The sequence below is a fragment of the Rhinatrema bivittatum genome, chromosome 2 (assembly GCF_901001135.1).
Source record: "Rhinatrema bivittatum chromosome 2, aRhiBiv1.1, whole genome shotgun sequence".
Taxonomy (NCBI): domain Eukaryota; kingdom Metazoa; phylum Chordata; class Amphibia; order Gymnophiona; family Rhinatrematidae; genus Rhinatrema; species Rhinatrema bivittatum.
Window position 1 is genome coordinate 158515638 of NC_042616.1, and position 19213 is coordinate 158534850.

Genomic DNA, 19213 nt, shown 5'->3' on the forward strand with positions numbered 1-19213 from the left:
CAACAGGATGAATCAGCTATAACGCGTGGATGACATCATCCAACGGCACCAATATGGACCCAGCTCTCAGAGCTCAATAAAATTCCTAGCAAGCAGAAAGTTCATCTGTATGCACGCTGTCTTGTGAACCCCTCAGTCTCTTCCACAGCTTAAGCTTTAGCGAGTTAGTCAACTAGGGAGGTAGGAAGGTATTGAGTATGGCTGATTTATCCTGCTGTTTACAGAGAACCCTGCTTACAAACAAGCAAACTTGCTTTCTTTGTCAACAAGGAGGCATGAATCAGCCGTAATGCACGGGAAGTTCCAAGCTAAAAGTTGCATCGTGGAACAACATTTGCACAGACAATCCAGAATCCACAAGTAGAGAGTAGACTACGGGGTGAACAGGCTGCACAAAACTGCTTGTCAAAAGTTACTTTCTCTTCAAAGCATTATGTCTAGACCAGGGGTGGGCAATTCCGGTCCTCGAGGGCTGCAAACCAGTCGGGTTTTCAGTATATCCTTAATGAATATGCATGAGAGAGACCTGCATACACACTGCATCAGTTGTATGCAAATCTATTTCATGCATATTCATTAGGGGTATCCTGAAAACCCGACTGGTTTGCAGCCCTCGAGGACCGGACTTGCCCACCCCTGGTCTAGACAGTAGTGGGGCATACAGGTGTGAACTGACAACCAAGTAGCAGCTTTGTAAATGTCCTCAATGGAAGTGGCCCTGAGATGAGCCATTTCAGTTGCTATGGCTGTCACTTGATGAGACTTATAGTCCGTAAACTGTAAGCCAGCCAGAACATAATAGTAAGGAATACAGTCCGGTAGCCAATTAGAGTTAATTTGGCAACTGCCCTTTCCAAACTATTGGGATTAAAGGTTAATGTGGAAAGTGGACACCACTTTAAAAAAGAATTTAGGGTGAGTATGAAAAAACTGCAGGTATGGTGAAAACTAAACCAGAGCCTTTAAAATTCACTTACTCTTTGTGCTGAAACGAAGGCACCAAGAAACAATACTTTCCAAGTGAAAATCTTCGCCCACCAACTTGAGAGGTTCAAAGGGAGGTTTCCTAAGTTGAGCTAGGACTAAATTGAGGTCCCAAGGTATCAGAGATTTAGCAAATGGAGGATTAGAGTTCCACAGACCTGTCATGAACTTTGATACTAAAAAGAGTGAAAAGAGATTGAAGCCCCATCCACCTGCTGGTGATGAGCTACAATGGCGGCTGAGAAACCTTGGACTGAAGAGATGCTAAGACATAAGGATGAAAAGATAACTAGATACTGAAAAATAGATTCTGAGGACAGGAAGAAAAATAGATAACTACTTGGTCCACAGGAGAGGTAATTCAGTTAGCCGGTCCAGCACCATGTCGGAAATCTTACTTATGAAGATGAGTCATAGGGACTACATGCACCACTGTGGCCATTGCTTGAGAAACATAGAAATGACGGCAGAAGAAGACCAAGCGGCCCATCCAGTCTGCCCAGCAAGCTTCACACTTTTTTTTTTGTCTCAAACTTATCTGTTACTCTTGGCTCTTAGTAACCTTTTGGTTCTATTTCCCTTCCACCCCCACCATTAATGTAGAGAGCAGTGTTGGAACTGCATCTAAGTGAAATATCTAGCTTAATTAGATAGGGGTAGTAACCGCTGCAATAAGCAAGCTACACCCATGCTTGTTTGTTTACCCAGACTATGTAATTCAGTCCTTGTTGGTTGTTGTCTGTATATAGATCCACTTTTCTTCATTCCCCCCTGCCATTGAAGCAGGGAACTATGCTGGATATGTGTGAAGTATCAGTCTTTCTCCCCTGCCGTTGAAGCAGAGAGCTATGCTGGATATGCATTGAAAGTGAAATATCAGGCTTATTTGGTTTGGGGTAGTAACCGCCGTAACAAGCAAGCTACTCCCCGCTTTTTTGTGAATGCAAATCCTTTTTTCCACATTTCTTCTTGCCGTTGAAGCTTACAGCAATGTTGGAGTCGCATTAACCGTGAGTATGTTTATTGAATAAGGGTATTATCTCCAGGCAGGAGCCGTCATTCCCGCGAGCCACCCACTCTTCATTCACATCCTCTAGACTTTATGGATCCACAGTGTTTATCCCACGCCCCTTTGAAGTCCTTCACAGTTCTGGTCTTCACCACTTCCTCCTCCGGAAGGGCGTTCCAGGCATCCACCACCCTCTCCATGAAGAAATACTTCCTGACATTGGTTCTGAGTCTTCCTCCCTGGAGCTTCAACTCGTGACCCCTGGTTCTGCTGATTTTTTTTCTGACGGAAAAAGGTTTGTCGTTGTTTTGGATCATTAAAACCTTTCAAGTATCTGAAAGTCTGTATCATATCACCTCTGCTCCTCCTTTCCTCCAGGGTGTACATATTTAGATTCTTCAATCTCTCCTCATAAGTTATTTGATGAAGACCATCCACCTTTCTGGTCGCCCTTCTCTGGACCGCCTCCATCTTGTCTCTGTCTCTTTGGAGATACGGTCACCAGAACTGAACACAGTACTCCAGGTGAGGCATCACCAAGGACCTGTACAAGGGGATAATTACTTGACTTTTCTTACTCGATATTCCTCTCTCTATGCAGCCCAGCATTCTTCTGGCTTTAGCTATCGCCTTGTCACATAGTGTCTAATGATCTGAAGTCGGCGAAACAATCACCCCAAGGTCTCTCTCCTGCTCCGTGCACATCAGCCTTCCCCCCCCTCCCCCCATTTAATACAGTTCATTCGGATTTCCACTCCCCATATGCATGACTCTGCACTTCTTGGCATTGAATCTCAGCTGCCATATCGTCGACCACTCTTCCATCTTCCTTAAATCCCATCTCATTCTCTCCACTCCTTCCGGCGTGTCCACTCTGTTGCAGATCTTAGTGTCATCCGCAAAAAGACAAATCTTACCTTCTACCCTGTCCGCAATGTCGCTCACAAAGATATCGAACAGGACCGGTCCCAACACCGATCCATGCGGTACACCGCTTAAAACCGCTCTCTCTTCAGAGAGAGTTCCATTTACCATCACACATTGTCTTCTGTCCGTCAACCAGTTTGCAATCCAGGCCACCACCTCGGCACTCACTCCTAAGCTTCTCATTTTATTCACCAGTCTCCTGTGCGGGACTGTATCAAAGCTTTACTGAAATCCAAGTAGATGACATCGAGTGGTCTTCCTTGATCCAATTCCTTGGTTACCCAGTCAAAGACGTCAATCAAATTTGTCTCACAGGATCTTCCCCTGGTGAATCCATGCTGCCTCTGGTCCAGCAATTCTCCCGACTGTAGATATTTCACTATTCTCTCTTTCAACAGTGACTCCATTACTTTTCCCACCACCGAAGTGAGGCTAACTGGTCTGTAGTTACCAGCCTCTTCTCTGTTCCCACTCTTGTGAAGCGGGAGCAACACCGCTCTTCTCCAATCACTCAGCACCACTCCCGTTTCTAGGGATTTATTGAACAGGTCACACAGCGGACCCACCAACACATCTCTGAGCTCCCTCGGTATCCTGGGATGAACCTTATCAGGCCCCATGGTTTTGTCCACTTTCAGTTTCTCTAGCTCTTCCCATACATTTTCTACTGTAAATGGAGTTACATCTACTCCACTCCACTCTCTTGTTAACTAGCGATGGTCCTTCTCCAGGGTCCTCTTTAGTGAACACAGAACTGAAGTATTCGTTTAATATTTCTGCCATTTCTTCGTCTCTCTCCACACATTGATCCTTTCAGTTTCACTATACCACTTTGAACTTTTCTCTTTTCACTGATGTATCTGAAAAATGTTTTGTCACCTCTCTTTATCTCCTTGGCAATCCTCTCTTCCGCTTGACTTTTTGCAGTCTTGATTAATTTCTTCGTCTCCCTCAGTTCTACCAGATATTCTTCTTTGTGCTCCTCCCTTTGGGATCTTTTATATTTCTTGAACACTGTTTTTTTAGCCTTTATTTTGTCAGCCACCTCCTTTGAGAATCAGATAGGTTTCATTTTTCTTTTGCTTTTCTAACATATAGATTAGTTGCCTTGGTAATTGCTCCTTTTAGATTATGGCACTTGTTCTTGCTGAAGAAGGAAACTCACCAGGCCCATCAACACTCTGGCTCTTTCCACTGGGAGAAACACCTTTTCCTCTAGTGAGTCTATACAGGCTCATTTTAAATGGAATCCTTTCGATTTGGATTTGGGAAGGTTTACTAGGAAATCCAGGGAGTGGAAAAGCCAGATGGTTACTTTGAGAGACTCCAGGACTCATACTGGAGATGAACCCATCATCAAACAATCGTCTATGTATGGAAATACAGACTTTTTGTTGATGATGCTGTGCAACCTTGACTACTAGACATTTTTGACTGCCCTTGGTGCAGATGATAGATGAAAAGAAAGCATCTTATATTGGTAATGCATGTCCTTCACCATGAACCTGAGGAACTTCCAATTGGTAGAGTGAATGGGAATGTGCTTGTAAGCATCTTTCAGATCCAGAGAGCACATCCAATCCCTCAGTTGAATGACAGGAAGAATCCTATGGAGGGAGCTCATCTGTTCATATTCCATAAGTACAGGATAGGACTCAGAATAGAATCCATGCCCACTCTCCTGGGAAGATATGAGCTCAAATCGCCTTCTACTGAAGAAGAGATGCCACTTCCAGCAGCAGTTGAGCAGATTGGGAGGGGTCAAAGCTGAAGACTGATATCACAGGAAGCAAGAAAAGTGCAAGTGGTAGCCATATTCTGCAATTCCATGACCTGCCAGTCCTTGGTGACATGAATCCATTCTGGAAAGAAGGACTGTACCCTTGCCTCCAAAATGGAGAAATTACTTACCTGATAATTTTGTTTACCTTAGTGTAGACAGATGGACTCAGGACCAATGGGTATAGTGTACTCCTGATAGCAATTGGAGACTAAGTCAGATTTCAATCTGATGTCAGCCTACATATACCCTTGCAGGAAACTCTGCTCTTCAGTATTCTCCTCAAAAAGCAATTGTGGTATATGTGTGTTTTAATCACTTGATTAATTTGGCTAACTTGATTAACCTGGCCTGGTTGACCTTATTTCCAACTGGAGACCGCCAGTGCACTCAACCAGAAAATGCAGACACCCGGAAACTATGGGTGTTTTAAACTAGGGGTAAAACCTGGCTTACCTGTGCTTGTCTTGCTCTCGGAGATTGTCACCCAAGATATCCGGATTTTGGGGCAGCTGTGGGCGGGATGCTGAGTCCATCTGTCTACACTAAGGAAAACGAAATTATCAGGTAAGTAATTTCTCCATTTCCTAGCGTGTAGCACAGGGGTGGGCAATTCCGGTCCTCGAGGGCTGCAAACCAGTCGGGTTTTCAGGATATCCTTAATGAATATGCATGGAGAGACCTGCATACACACTGCCTCAGTTGTATGCAAATCTATTTCATGCATATTCATTAGGGGTATCCTGAAAACCCGACTGGTTTGCAGCCCTCGAGGACCGGACTTGCCCACCCCTGGTGTAGCAGATGGACTCAGGACCAATGGGATGTACAAAAGCTACTCCCGAACTGGGTGGGAGGCTGCCCATGGCCCACTTAGTACTACCCTTGCAAATGCTGTGTCCTCCCGGGCCTGAACATCCAGGCGGTAGAACCTCGAGAAGGTGTGAATGGAGGACCATGTCGCCGCCCGACAGATCTCGGCTAGTGACAGGATCTTGGCTTCTGCCCAGGATACTGCCTGGGCCCTTGTGGAATGGGCCTTGACTTGTAGAGAAGGAGGCTTTCCTGCCTCTACATAGGCCGCCTCGATTACTTCCTTGATCTAGCAGGCTATGGTTGCCCGCAAGGCTGCTTCCCCTTGTTTCTTCCCGCTGTGAAGTATGAATATGTGGTCCGTAATACGTATGGATTCCGATCTTTCTAGGTATCGGATTAGGAGTCTGCCAATGTTCATATGGCGAAGAAGGTGTGAGTCTTCCGAGTCCTTATGTTCATCTGGAGATGGCAGCGAGATGGTTTGGTTTAGATGGAAATGAGAAACCACCTTTGGAAGGAAGGGGGAGACAGTATGGAGCTGTATGGTGTGAATCTAAGGAATGGTTCCAGACAAGATAGTGCTTGAAGTTCAGAAATATGATGGGCTGAAAATATTGCCACTAGGAATGCAGTCTTCAAGATCAGGAGCCGTAGTGACAGGCCGCGAGTAGGTCTGAAGGAAGCTCCTGCCAGGAACTCTAGTACTAGATTGAGATTCCATAGGGGCACTGGCCACTTTAGTGGTGGTCGGATTTGTTTGACCCCTCTCAGGAAACGGGAAACGTCTGGATTGGATGATAAGACTGATGCCGTCCACTTTGGCTCTGAAGCAGGCCAGCGTGGCCACATGAACCTTGATGGAGTTGAGAGACAGCCCCTTCTTCAAGCCGTCCTGCAGAAATTCCAGGATCATGGGGATTTTGACTGTCCACGGAAGGATGTCGCGGTCCTCGCACCAGGCTTTGAATATTCTCTTGGAGTAAGGTGTCAATCACTGCCCCCGAGTATCCGCTCTTCTTCAGGTGAATCCTCTCAATGGCCAGACCATAAGAGAGAATCGAGTTGGGTCTTCGTGGAGGATCGGTCCTTGGTGGAGCAGGCCCCCACCTGAAGTCTTCGCATATCTGCGTACCATGGCTTTCTTGGCCAGTCCGGGGCCACTAGAAGTACTAGTCCCCTGTGGTGTTCTATTTTGCGGATGATCCTGCCCAGTAGTGGCCATGGGGGAAAGGCGTACAGCAGGTCTTCCTGTGGCCAGGTCTGGACAAAGGCATCAATTCCCTGGGATTGTGGTTCTCGTCTGCGGCTGAAAAACTTGGGAACTTGGGCATTGGACCGGGTTGCCAGAAGATCCATGGCTGGTGTTCCCCAGCAGTTTACTATCAACTGGAAGGCTGTGGTCGACAGCATCCATTCCCCTGGGTCTAGACTCTCTCTGCTGAGGTAATCCGCAGTGACATTGTCTTTTCCTGCGATGTGGGCGACAGATTCCTTGTAGGTTTGCTTCCGCCCACGCCATTAGGGGTCTATTTCCAGAGACACCTGTTTGCTTCTGGTTCTGTTGCGCTCGGGGGTGGACCCCTGTCCTGTGGCAGTACAGGGACTGGCCACAGGCGGTGGAGCACGGAAGGAGACAGAGGCAGTGCAGATCTTCACAAGTAGTTTGTGCGCCCGGCTCACCCCTGTACCTATGGCTCAGTTGTGCGGACAGTACGGCGAACAAGGGAGGGAAATGGCACAGACGACCTTACCTTGTCTCGGCGTTTCCCGGTCTCGTGCCGGGTGGTCTCCAGCTGCAGGGGGGAGAGGGGAATACCTTAACCGCCGCGCTCGGTATTGTACCCGCTGCCTCTCAGCCACTCAGGGGGCTAAGTCCACGCCGGGAATTGACTACCAGACCGAGGCTTACCTCTGAAGGATCTCGGAAATCACCTCAGGAATTCTCGACTGGGGGAGGGACCCTTAGGTATCACCACAGGAGAGTGGGGCTAGTCTTGTAGAGGTAAGATTTTCTTTCTTCTTTTGGTTTCGATTTTCTAAAGCTGTGCAAGCGTGTGTAGTGTCCCAAACTGCTAAGGAGATGGAGAAATACTAAAGAGCAGAGCTTCCTGCATGGGTATATATAGGCTGACGTCAGATTGAAATCTGACTCCGTCTCCAACTGCTATCAGGAGTACACTATACCCATTGGTCCTGAGTCTATCTGCTACATGCTAGGAAAGGGGGCATTTCTCAAATGTAACTGCTACTTGGTCTTAAATTGTTGCCTCTTTCTCTACCGACCTCTAGCAGGTAGCTGTTCCTGGAGAGTAGAAGTTGCAGAAATCAACTGCTTATTCTTGTGATAAGCAGCTTAGAATCTATCTACCCCTTGGGATCCTGACAGGTACTTGTGACCTGAGCTTGATGGACCTTTGGTCTGACCCAGTATGGCAAATCCTATGTTCTTATGAGCTCAATGACATCGAAAGGATTGGTAGGGACATTTTTGGAAGAACGTGCACTTATTACTACTGGAAATTAGTTTCCCCCTCTTATAATGATAGTCAAACCAACTGTTGAATTGCAATAAACATACAATGTAAATTCCTCATCATAAACCATATTATTCTTAATGTTTTATTTTTACCGAATAATAATGGCACCATCTATGTAATTTTTGATCTATATTTTCCTTGATATATGTGCCCTACTGTAAACCGTTATGATGGTAAATAACTTAATGATGGTATATAACAACATTTAAATAAATAAATAAATAAATATAGAAGAAATACAGCTGCTGAGACGGGGTTGAATGGTCCTCCATTCCTGCTGACAATGAGTGCAAAGTGGACTATTGCTCCTTAATCAGAGCCATGTCTTCTGCACCTTATCTCTAAATAAGTTGTCTCTTCTACAAGGAACATCCACCAGATGGTGATGCACATCTTCACAAAGGCTTTTTACTTGCAATCATGTGAGACTTTGAGCAGCTGTGGTTTTGAATACTTCATAAGCAGAGAAGATAATTTGTTTTCAAGTTCTTCCTCAGCTCCATGGAACTCTGCCTAAACAGGGTCAGACAATTATATCAAAGGCTTCAATTTTTGCACATTTTCATGCAGATACTGCAGCAAGTACAACTGATGAGTCACAATCCAAACACTATGCATGGCTTCTTGGAAGACCTTCCCAAACTCATCCAACACCTTCAGGTCCTTCCCAGGAAGTGTATTACAGTGATCACAGGCACACTTTGCACCCTTCAATGCTCACTTCAATCCAAAGCCTAGGGAGGCTTGGACTCTATATTTAAAATCAAGCTTCTAGGCCACTGGAAGATACAATGTTGGAGACTGCATATCCTCATTTGCAGGTCCTTGAGAAGGCTATGCAGCAGAATTGATGTAGAGTCTGCTGGAGGTTGAAGAAATTGCAGAAGTCCAATTATATCAGTTCTTGGGTCCTATGCTTTCCTAACAATGATGGACAGCGTCTTTGCTAGCTTATCCAAAAAGTATGAATTCTTGAGATTCTCTGGAGGAAATGAATGCTGAGGCAAGTCAGGTAAGAATCCTCCTCTCCTGACCACTGCAATATGTTGAGCCAAGAACCCGATGATAAGGGAGAGGCAGGAGATGATCTCTGCTCATCTGTGGGGGAAACCTCTGTAAGGAATGCAGAATTCTGACCCCACTTCTTTCCCTTCTGACCCATGAAGGGACACCCATAGAGGAAGCGAATCTATTACTTTGAGGCAGGGACTTACTCCCAAAGTCAGAAGCCCCTGAAGGGAGACATGCACCTCTGGAGGTCTTTGATCAGTCCCATTATGTGGGAAAAATGCCTCCGTCTTGGACAGGAGAAGTTCCAATCTCCATCTCTGGTCTTCAGGGTTTAAGGTGGCAAAGAAATTCTTCACAATCTATGACAGCTGGGCTCCCACTGGCTGAGGGACTCTCTGCATTAGAGCTGGAGGAGACACATTCTCTTCAGAAACCCTGATCAGCTCATTCTAACTAAGAGCTGCTGACACAAGTAGTGCCGACAAGGACTTGGAGCTATAGTGACTGTAACTATAGAAGCAGCCAGCTCTGAGGCACTCCACATCTGTTGTGTCAATATCTCTTGCTAGCCAGTGCAGAGTATGATCACCAGCATCAGTAACATTTCCTTATGTACCATAGTACTACTCTCCATAGCAGTAGGCTTAAGGGTCGAGGAGGTCTGCTACGACAAAATTAAAGGAGACTTAGTATGCTGCATCAAAGATACTGATTGTGTCCTGGAATGTGTGCTTCACACTGATGATGTCTCACTCCTAAAAGAGGAGAGGCTCCACTACTCAGCCTCATGCCAGAGCTTTGGGCTTTCAACCACCAGTGCCATCAATAGGGCCTCTATCTTCCTGGCAAAGTACTGCTATATTCACTACAACCTGCCCAAAATACAGCACACTCAGACTGTCTTTAATCAATTTCTAATAAACCCCCCGAATGGAGGACAGTCTCCAATGTTACCTTTTATTTACTCCACAACTTCCACAATTCTTTTATTTATTAATACAATATTCCATCACACAACATAATAAAAAAAAAAATTATAAAAAGGTCATATGTGCTCTTTTAATACATTTAAACCCCCTATATTTCCACTCACACTTCACAAATACACATCCAATCTATTCATCTAACTTAAAACTCATCCTTCAATCACATATTTTAAATCACTTTTGTTGTGACAAATCTTCCCACTTATAAGACACAATTCACATTAATGTCCCTCTTCTTCAAATTTTCTCAACTTCACTTTTATATTGCAGCATCGCTGTAGCACCTCAATAGTCCAGCCCACATTTTCACAATTGGACACTACACATAGTGGAAGTGGTGATAAAGGCAAAATTTGGAAGTACATTATGTGACATTTGAAATGAAAAAATGTGGGCTGGATTATTGAGGTGCTACAGCGATGCTGCAATATAAAAGTGAAGTTGAGAAAATTTGAAGAGGCTGCTGAGGAAGCGGTAAAAAAAGAACCAACAAGGAAGATTAGGACAACAAATAAATCCAAAATTAAAAACGAGAGAGAGAGATTGGGAACATATCAGGCGGTAGCTCAGATGAACAGATTAAGGAGTTGAGAAGGCAGTGTGCGCACTCAGGACTTTTACTGAGCTCTAAGTGCCAAGCCCATGTGTGGAGTTGGATGACACCACCCACTCGTAATGGCTAATTCATGCCTGCATGTCAATTGAGATCTAGTAAGCAGATTTAAACCTGTAATGTACAGAAAACTGTGGGAAATCGTAAACAGCATAAAAAATGAAAAGATGGAAGTAATTTGGAAAATTATGGACAACTGGAAAATGAAGCTTTTTGATTTTTTTGCCCCTTTTATATAGGTCAATCCAGTACCGAGCGGTAGGAAGAGCTGCGTTAGTGCCCGGAGCACCCGCAGTTGCCACACGCACAGTGCAGCTCATCTACCGCTCGATCCTGTATGTAAATAGCTTGCAAATGCAAGCTGCGTCTAAGAAGCGTCCGTGAAGCGTTAGGCCCGCGCAACCCATTTTACTGTATAGAGCGCCTATACAGTAACCTGGGTGTGCGTGCCTAACGCTTCACGGCCACGCTGGTATCTGTCATTTCAAATGACATTTGAAATGACAGGTACCAGGAAGTGGACAGTTCTCAGACACTCGGGATTGTCAGCCCTCTCCCCTCCTCCCGAAGCAAGTAACCAAAGCGGAAAAAACGAAAAAAAAAAAAAAAGTTGCAAGAGAGAGAGGGGAGAGAGGACGGGCAATCCTACGCTCTGGATTGCCAGTCCCCCCTCCCCTCCTCCCGAAGCAGGGAGCGAAAAGCAGCCTTGCTCCGGGAGGAGGGGAGGGGGGACTGGCAGCGTAAAGCAACGAAGTGACTTACTTTTTGCAGCCCCCTTCCGGACATCGGCGAGGACGACCGTGGCTCCCCTCTCCTGCCTCCAACTGCCCACGAAGATCGACGCCTGCACGGGCGAAAGTGGCCCCTGTTCGTGACGTCACATGCCGTGACGCCAAACGTCGTGACGTCACGCATTGAGCAGCCCAATCGCACGAACAGGGGCCGCTTTCGCCCATCTTCGCGGGCAGTTGGGGGCAGGGGAAGGGAGCCGCGGTCGTCCTCGCCGATGTCCGGAGGGGGGGCTGCAAAAAGTAAGTCGCTTCGTCGCTTTACACTGCCAGTCCTCTCTCCCCTCCTCCCGGAGCAAGGCTGCTTTTCGCGTCCTGCTTCGGGAGGAGGGGAGGGGGGACTGGCAATCCCGAGCGTAGGATTGCCCGTCCTCTCTTGCTACTTTTTTTTTCGCTTCGGGAGGAGGGGAGAGGACTGGGGCTGCCCCGGAGACCAGCACCCATGGACGCGGCCAGGGCAGGAGAGCGGGGGCTGGGGGAAAGTTTGCCGCCTACCCTTACCCCTGCCTCTAACGCAGGGGAAAGGGTAGGCGGTAAGTTAGCAGGTTAAACGCGGGGTAAAACAGCAGGGTAAAATAGCGATAGTCGGGGCGCGCGTTACTTTATGGGAGGGAATAGCTAATTCGATCGTTTACATCTGATATACATGCCGCGGGAGGAAGGGGTTACCCGGGGATTTAAAGAGGCGGTAATGTAGAGATTACTTACCTGATAATCTCCTTTTCCATAGTGTATGCAGATGGACTCAAAACAAGTGGGTATAGTGTGCTCGTGCTAGCAGTTGGAGACGGATCTGACGTCAGCACGGGTACATATACCCCCGCAGGAAGTGCAGCAATTCAGTAATCTTCCTTGCAAAAGCTTTATGGATATATGTGTGACTGACCGATCGATTAAATAAACAGGATTACCCTGACCAATTGATGGTAGCTGGAGACTGCCAGTGTTCTCAACCGGAAGGCGTCGACACCCGGCAGGGTGGAGGCCCTATATAAGCAAACATGGCTTACCGTGAGTCGGCGAATCCCCATGTATACCGGCAGCCGGGCAGGATGCTGAGTCCATCTGCATACACTAAGGAAAAGAAGATTATCAGGTAAGTAATCTCTACATTTCCTAGCGTGTAGCAGATGGACTCAAAACAAGTGGGATGTACAAAAGCTACTCCCGTACTGGGCGGGAGGCTGCCCGAGGACCGTGTAGGATTGCCCTCGCAAATGCTGTGTCCTCCCTGGCCTGAACGTCAAAACGGTAGAATCTGGAGAAGGTATGGAAGGAGGACCACATTGCCGCTTTACATATCTCTGCAGGCGACAGCATCCTAGTTTCTGCCCAAGAGGCCGATTGCGCTCTGGTAGAGTGAGCCTTGACCTGTAGAGGCGGTGGCTTTCCCGCCTCTACGTAGGCTGCCTTGATAACTTCTTTGATCCAGCAAGCGATGGTTGCCGTGAGGCCGCTTCCCCTTGCTTCTTCCCGCTGTGAAGGACGAACAGATGGTCCGTCTTTCGTACTGCTTCTGACATTTCCAAGTATCTGGCCAGCATTCTGCCGACGTCGAGATGATGCAGTATTCGACCTTCTTCTGACTTCTTCAAACCTTCCATGGTTGGCAAGGATATGGTTTGGTTGAGGTGAAATTGTGAGACTACTTTGGGTAAGAAGGAAGGAACCGTGCGAAGATGGATAGCCTCTGGAGTGATTCTGAGAAATGGATCACGGCAGGACAGTGCTTGTAGCTCTGAGACGCGGCGTGCTGAACACACAGCCAGCAAGAACACCATCTTCAAGGTTAACAAACGGAGAGACAGGCCTCGAAGGGGCCTGAAGGCGGATCCCGCTAGAAATTCCAACACTAGGTTAAGGTTCCACAGGGGCACTGGCCACTTCAGTGGCAGGCGAATGTGTTTGACTCCTTTCAGGAAACGTGAGACGTCTGGGTGTTTGGCAATGGTGTTGCCGACACTCCTGGGACCGTAGCAAGACAGCGCTGCTACCTGAACCTTGATGGAGCTGAGGGACAGACCCTTCTGAAGTCCATCTTGTAGGAAGTCCAAAATGATAGGAATCTTAGCGGCATGTGAACTGGTGCTGTGAGAGTCGCACCAGGCTTCAAAAACTCTCCAGATCCTGATATATGTCAGTGATGTGGAGAACTTGCGTGCTCGGAGGAGTGTATCTATTACCGGCTCCGAGTATCCTCTTTTCTTCAGTCTAGCCCTCTCAATGGCTAGACCGTAAGAGAGAATTGAGCTGGATCCTCGTGGAGGATGGGACCTTGCCGCAGCAGGTCCCTGTATGGAGGCAGAGGTAGAGGATTCCCTGCCAGTAGTCTTCTCATGTCTGCGTACTAGGGTCTTCTTGGCCAATCCGGGGCCACTAGAAGAACTAGGCCTCTGTGTCGCTGAATCTTCTGTATAATAGCACCCAGCAGGGGCCACGGAGGAATGGCATATAGCAGGATTCCCTGAGGCCATGGCTGTACCAGGGCATCGATCCCCTGGGATAGCGGATCCTGCCTGCGGCTGAAATATCTGGGTACTTGAGCGTTGGACCTGTCTGCTAATAGGTCCATGCCCGGCGTCCCCCACTGATCCACAATCATCTGGAAAGCTGTGGGCGACAGCTGCCATTCCCCTGTATTTAGGCTTTCTCTGCTGAGGAAGTCTGCCCGGCGATGTGAACGGCGGAGATGTCCTGGAGATTCGCTTCCGCCCAAGTCATCAGGGGGGCTATTTCTAGGGATACCTGTTGGCTTCTGGTGCCGCCCTGTCGGTTGATGTATGCCACCGGGGTGGCGTTGTCTGACATTACTCTGACCGCTCTGTTGCGAAGTCTGTGGGCAAATCGCAGGCACCGCTAGCCTGACTGCCCGTGCCTCTAGTCGGTTGATGTTCCACCTTGACTCTTCTCTGTTCCACCGCCCTTGGGCGGTGAGTTCTTCGCAGTGTGCTCCCCATCCATTCAGGCTGGCATCTGTAGTGAGCAGGGTCCAGGTTGGGGAGGACATTCTTGACCCCCGGCTCATGTGGCCGGGCTGCAACCACCAACGTAGCTGATTCCGCACTCTGGCTGGTAGAGGTAGGTGTATGGTGTAGTTCTGTGATCGTGGGCTCCACCGGGATAGGAAGGCGCGTTGTAATGGTCTCATATGAGCCCGCGCCCATGGTATCACCTCCAGAGTGGATGCCATGAGGCCGAGGACCTGTAGGTAATCCCGAGCTGTGGGCCGGCTGGCGTTCAGCAGGGCCTGCAGATGATTCCGGAGTTTCGACTTCCTTTTGGAGGTCAGGCTGACCTTGTCTTCCTGGGTGTCGAATTGAACCCCTAGGTATTCCAGCGACTGGGACGGCTGTAGGGAACTCTTGTTTATGTTGACTACCCATCCTAGGCTTTCCAGAAGAGCTATAACTCTGTTGGTTGCCCGGTGGCTCTCCTCCGGTGACTTTGCCCTGATCAGTCAATCGTCTAGGTAGGGATGGACGAGAATTCCTTCCTTCCTGAGTGCTGCCGCCACTACTACTATGACCTTGGTAAAGATCCGCGGCGCAGTGGCTAACCCGAAGGGTAAAGCTCGGAACTGGAAGTGCTGATTCAGGACTTTGAAGCGTAAATAGCGCTGGTGATCCCGATGGATTGGGATATGCAAATAGGCTTCTGACAGATCTAGGGAGATGAGAAACTCCCCTGGCTGTACTGCATTCTTGACAGACCGTAGAGTTTCCATGCGAAAGCTGGGGACCCGTAGGTGTCGGTTGACTGACTTGAGGTCCAGAACGGGCCTGAAAGTGCCCTCCTTCTTGGGTACTATGAAATAAATGGAATAATGCCCAGAATTTATCTCCCCTGTAGGTACTGGGATTATGGTTTTTAGGGCCAGGAGCCTCTGTAAGGTCACTTCTAGTGCCACCTTCTTGAGAGGTGAACAAGGAGATTCCACAAACTTGTCCGGCGGGAGCCGAAGAAAATCCAGGTAATATCCTTCTCGGATGATGGCGAGGACCCACTGGTCTGAAGTAATCTCGACCCACCTGCGGTAGAAGAGGGTTAGCCTGCCCCCTATGGCTGCTACCCCCGGTTGGGTCGGCTGATTGTCATTGTGGGTTGCGGCCGGGACCAGAACCCGAGCCGGTTCTCCTCTTGTTGTGCTTAGCCCGAAAGGGCTGGTGCCTGGCCTAAGAACGAGGTGCTTGATAGCGAGTCCTGTAAGGGTTGAAGCGCTGAGAGTTTCTACCTCTGGATGGTCTAGAAAAAGAACGCTGGCTCCTCCTCGACCTGTCTTCTGGTAGACGAGGTAATGGAGAGGCACCCCATTTATTAGCCAATTTCTCGAGATTGCTGCCGAACAGTAGGGATCACTTAAAGGGCATTCTTGTGAGGCGCGTCTTGGAGGAAGAGTCGGCTGCCCAATTGCGTAGCCAGAGCTGTCTCCTGGGTGTCACTGAGGATGACACTCCCTTGGCTGCCGTACGGACGAGGTCGGAGGCTGCGTCAGTGAGAAATGCGAGAGCTGATTCCATGTATTCTCCCGGGGTGTTGTTTCTAGCTTTCGATAAACAGGAACGCGTCACCACGGTGCAGCAGGTCGCGATTCGTAGAGACATGGCTGCTACCTCAAAGGCTTGTTTCAGAATGGTGTCCGTGCGCCGGTCATTTGTATCCTTGAGGGCCGCTCCCCCCTCAATCGGAATGGTGGTGCGCTTCACAATTGCGTTAACTATGGCATCTACCTTGGGGCACGCCAGCAGCTCCTTGGACGCCGGGTCCAGAGGGTACATGCCTGATAGCGCCCGACCCCCTTTGAATGAGGCCTCCGGCGCGGTCCATTCCAGATCGATTAGCTGCTGTGCTGCTTGTAGGAGGGGAAAATGGTGAGCCGTTTGGCGCAGGCCCTCTAACATGGGGTTCATTTTAGGGTCCCCTGGGGTGTCCTGGCCCGGAATGGCCAGTTCTGATAGGCATTGTGAGACCAGGCCTGGAAGATCCTCTTTCCGAAAGAAGCGTCTCATGGTCCGATATGGTTCTATCTCCGAGGGAAGTTCTCCCTCCTCGGGGGGCTCCTCATCTTCCTCGGAGCAATCCGAATCCCCATAAGTGGGGCTTCCGGGTGGCAAGTGGCCGTGCCTAGGTCTCGAGGGTCCAGGGGCCGGATCATCCGGAACAGAAAGACCCATTCGAGGAGCAGACTGCATCCGGACAAAGGCTTGGATCCCCTTGAATAATTCCACCCAGGAGAGTGAAGCCGGATCTGGCCTTAGGGGCACCAGGTCTCTCGGGTTCCCTGGCTGCTCCCCGCGGCCTGCTAAGTCCGGAGTGTTCCCTGAGGAACCGCTGGGCTGGGACCGGTCCTGTCCTGGAATTCCCATGGCCTCCTCACATTGGGCACATAGTGAGTCTGCTTCCTCGCTCTGAGTGGCTCTGAGGTTGCATGCTGAGCAGAGGCTTAGAGCTCTTATGCCTGATTCTGGAGGTGCTGGCTCTGCGGACGTATGGGCTCTCTTATGCTCCATACGCTTTGCAATATGTATCGCCTATTACTATGCGCTTATCTTATGAGTGTGCGCTTATCAACCTGCGCTTAGCTGTATGCGCCTATGAACGGGCGTCTTATAAACGTGCGCCTACCCACAGGTGTCTTATGAACGTGCGCCTATCAACGGCGTCTTATGAACGTGCGCCTACCAACGGCGTCTTATAAACGTGCGGCTATGAACGGCGTCTTATGAACGTGCGCCTATGAACGTGCGTCTTATGGACGTGCGCCTATGAATGTGCGCCTATTAGCGCACCTATCCGCATGCGCTTAGCAACGGGCGCCTAACTCAGCGTGCGTCTAGGTGGCGAAGGCGAGTAGGCAGGTAAAATGGCGACCTCCTTGGCGGGCCGCCCCGTAGGCAGGCCCCGCAAATCCTCACTTCCTCGGAGACCACAGTAAAGATGTACGCCTTACCTTGTCTTCGGCGCTTCCCGGCTGCGACCCGGGTGATCTCCGGCTGCGGGGGGAGAGGGTGAGTACCTTCACCGCCGCGCTCAAGGAAGTGCAGCCACTGCCTCTAGGCCACGCCCGAACTCGTCTCGCTCGGGGGCCAAGTCCTCGCCGGGACCGAAGCTGCCTCTATGCCGCGCCCGAGCCCTTCTCACTCGGGGGCTAGGTCCCTGCCGCGAGTCGGCCACCGGACCGAGGCTCCTACCTCCGAGGGACCACGGAAGTCAGCTCGGGAAACTCGACTGGGGGAGGGACCGAAAGGTATCACCGCAGGAGTGCGGGGCTCGTCTTCAGTAGGTTTCTTCTAGGAATTTAGTCGTTGTAGAATTTGGAAACACGCTCAGCGAGCGTGAGGTAGCTCCAAACTGCTTTGGAGACGGAAATTACTGAATTGCTACACTTCCTGTGGGGGTATATGTACCCGTGCTGACGTCAGATCCGTCTCCAACTGCTAGCACGAGCACACTGTACCCACTTGTTTTGAGTCCATCTGCTACACGCTAGGAAAGGATGGGTTAAAGGGGATAGTGTATCGCAGGAAGGGCTAACGCGGCCGGAAAGTGAGTAGAAAGCGGATTAGGAGCAGGGTAACCGCAGCCCCACTTTACTGTATCGAGCTGATAGTGCCTACACATTTCCAATGGCCCCAATTATTACTAAGACCTAATAGTGAAGGGGGAAACATAGGGTGTAAGAGAAATAGTATCCTAAAATGAAATCTCACAATCTAAGGCTTTTTTTTTTCTTAATAAAAACACCAACAGGCCCATATCAACCTACCTGTAAAGTTTCTGCAGCTTGGCATTTATATAACCCAGATTTCTTGAATAAGGCCCTAAAATAGTGTTTTAATTTTAAACAAGTAAGGTAAACATGCAGAGAAATGGCATTGGGAATGGCTTCCAACAGAGTTTTGAAGAAGGGGTGTGTTAGGTAGGAAAAAAGGGCATGGTTTGTGTGTGCGCGCGTGAAGGAGGAATGTGGGGGATATAGGGCTGTGTGTAGTGTAGATGTGGGTGTGCTAGAAATATGTGGATGTGTGTTGTATTTATTTTTGGGTGGACAGAGCACTGTGTGAACAGGGAGAGAGATTGGGGGAAGGCTTGCACATGTATGGGTGCTGTGGGCTTTGTTTTTTAGGGGATATGGCTGTGTTTGTAGGTAAAGGAGGTGCTTGTGAGGGAATCTATGTGTGGATGTTTGTAGGTGGGGCTGTATGTGTGTTGGGGGAGGAGGTGTGAACAAGAGTCAATGTGTGTTGGGGGATGGATGTTCATGTTTGAGAAGGTTTGTGGGGTGTAGTGTGTATAAGGGGAGTTCATCAAGTTGTGGGGCTATTTTTTTTTTGAGTGTGTGTGTTTATGTGTGTGTAAGGGGGAGAATTAAGAATCTGCATCATTTATTTTCCTTGTCTCTATATAGGTATGAATATGTGGGGGTTGCAGAAATATGTGTGTGCAGGTGTGTGAGTGTGAGAGGTGCATACACTGTGTGTATGGTGTGGGGAGGAAATCTATGTGTACTTTGAAAGCACCTTTTTGAGCCATCCTTTGCCAGTTTCCCTGTGTCTGTCTCTCTCTGACTGCATTGCTAAGGGCAAAGTTCTGGTAGGGAGAATAGAACACTGGTCAGCATTCTAACAGTTTGAACAGCTTCTAACAATTCCCAATAGAAAGCATGGGGATCTTTTCCACTGAAAAAAATGGGGAATTTTTTTGGAGGCTCAATTCTCTAAAAATACTGATAAGATGTTTCTGGATTTCAAACTCAACCAAAACA

At 48.7% G+C, this 19213-nt stretch overlaps 1 protein-coding gene across 5 annotated transcripts in view; it reads right to left on the reverse strand.

The window, feature by feature from the left end:
* DBF4 (DBF4 zinc finger) overlaps positions 1-19213 on the reverse strand; it is a 161991-nt gene that overhangs the window by 72226 nt on the left and 70552 nt on the right. The gene's annotated exons all lie outside the window — the stretch shown is intronic.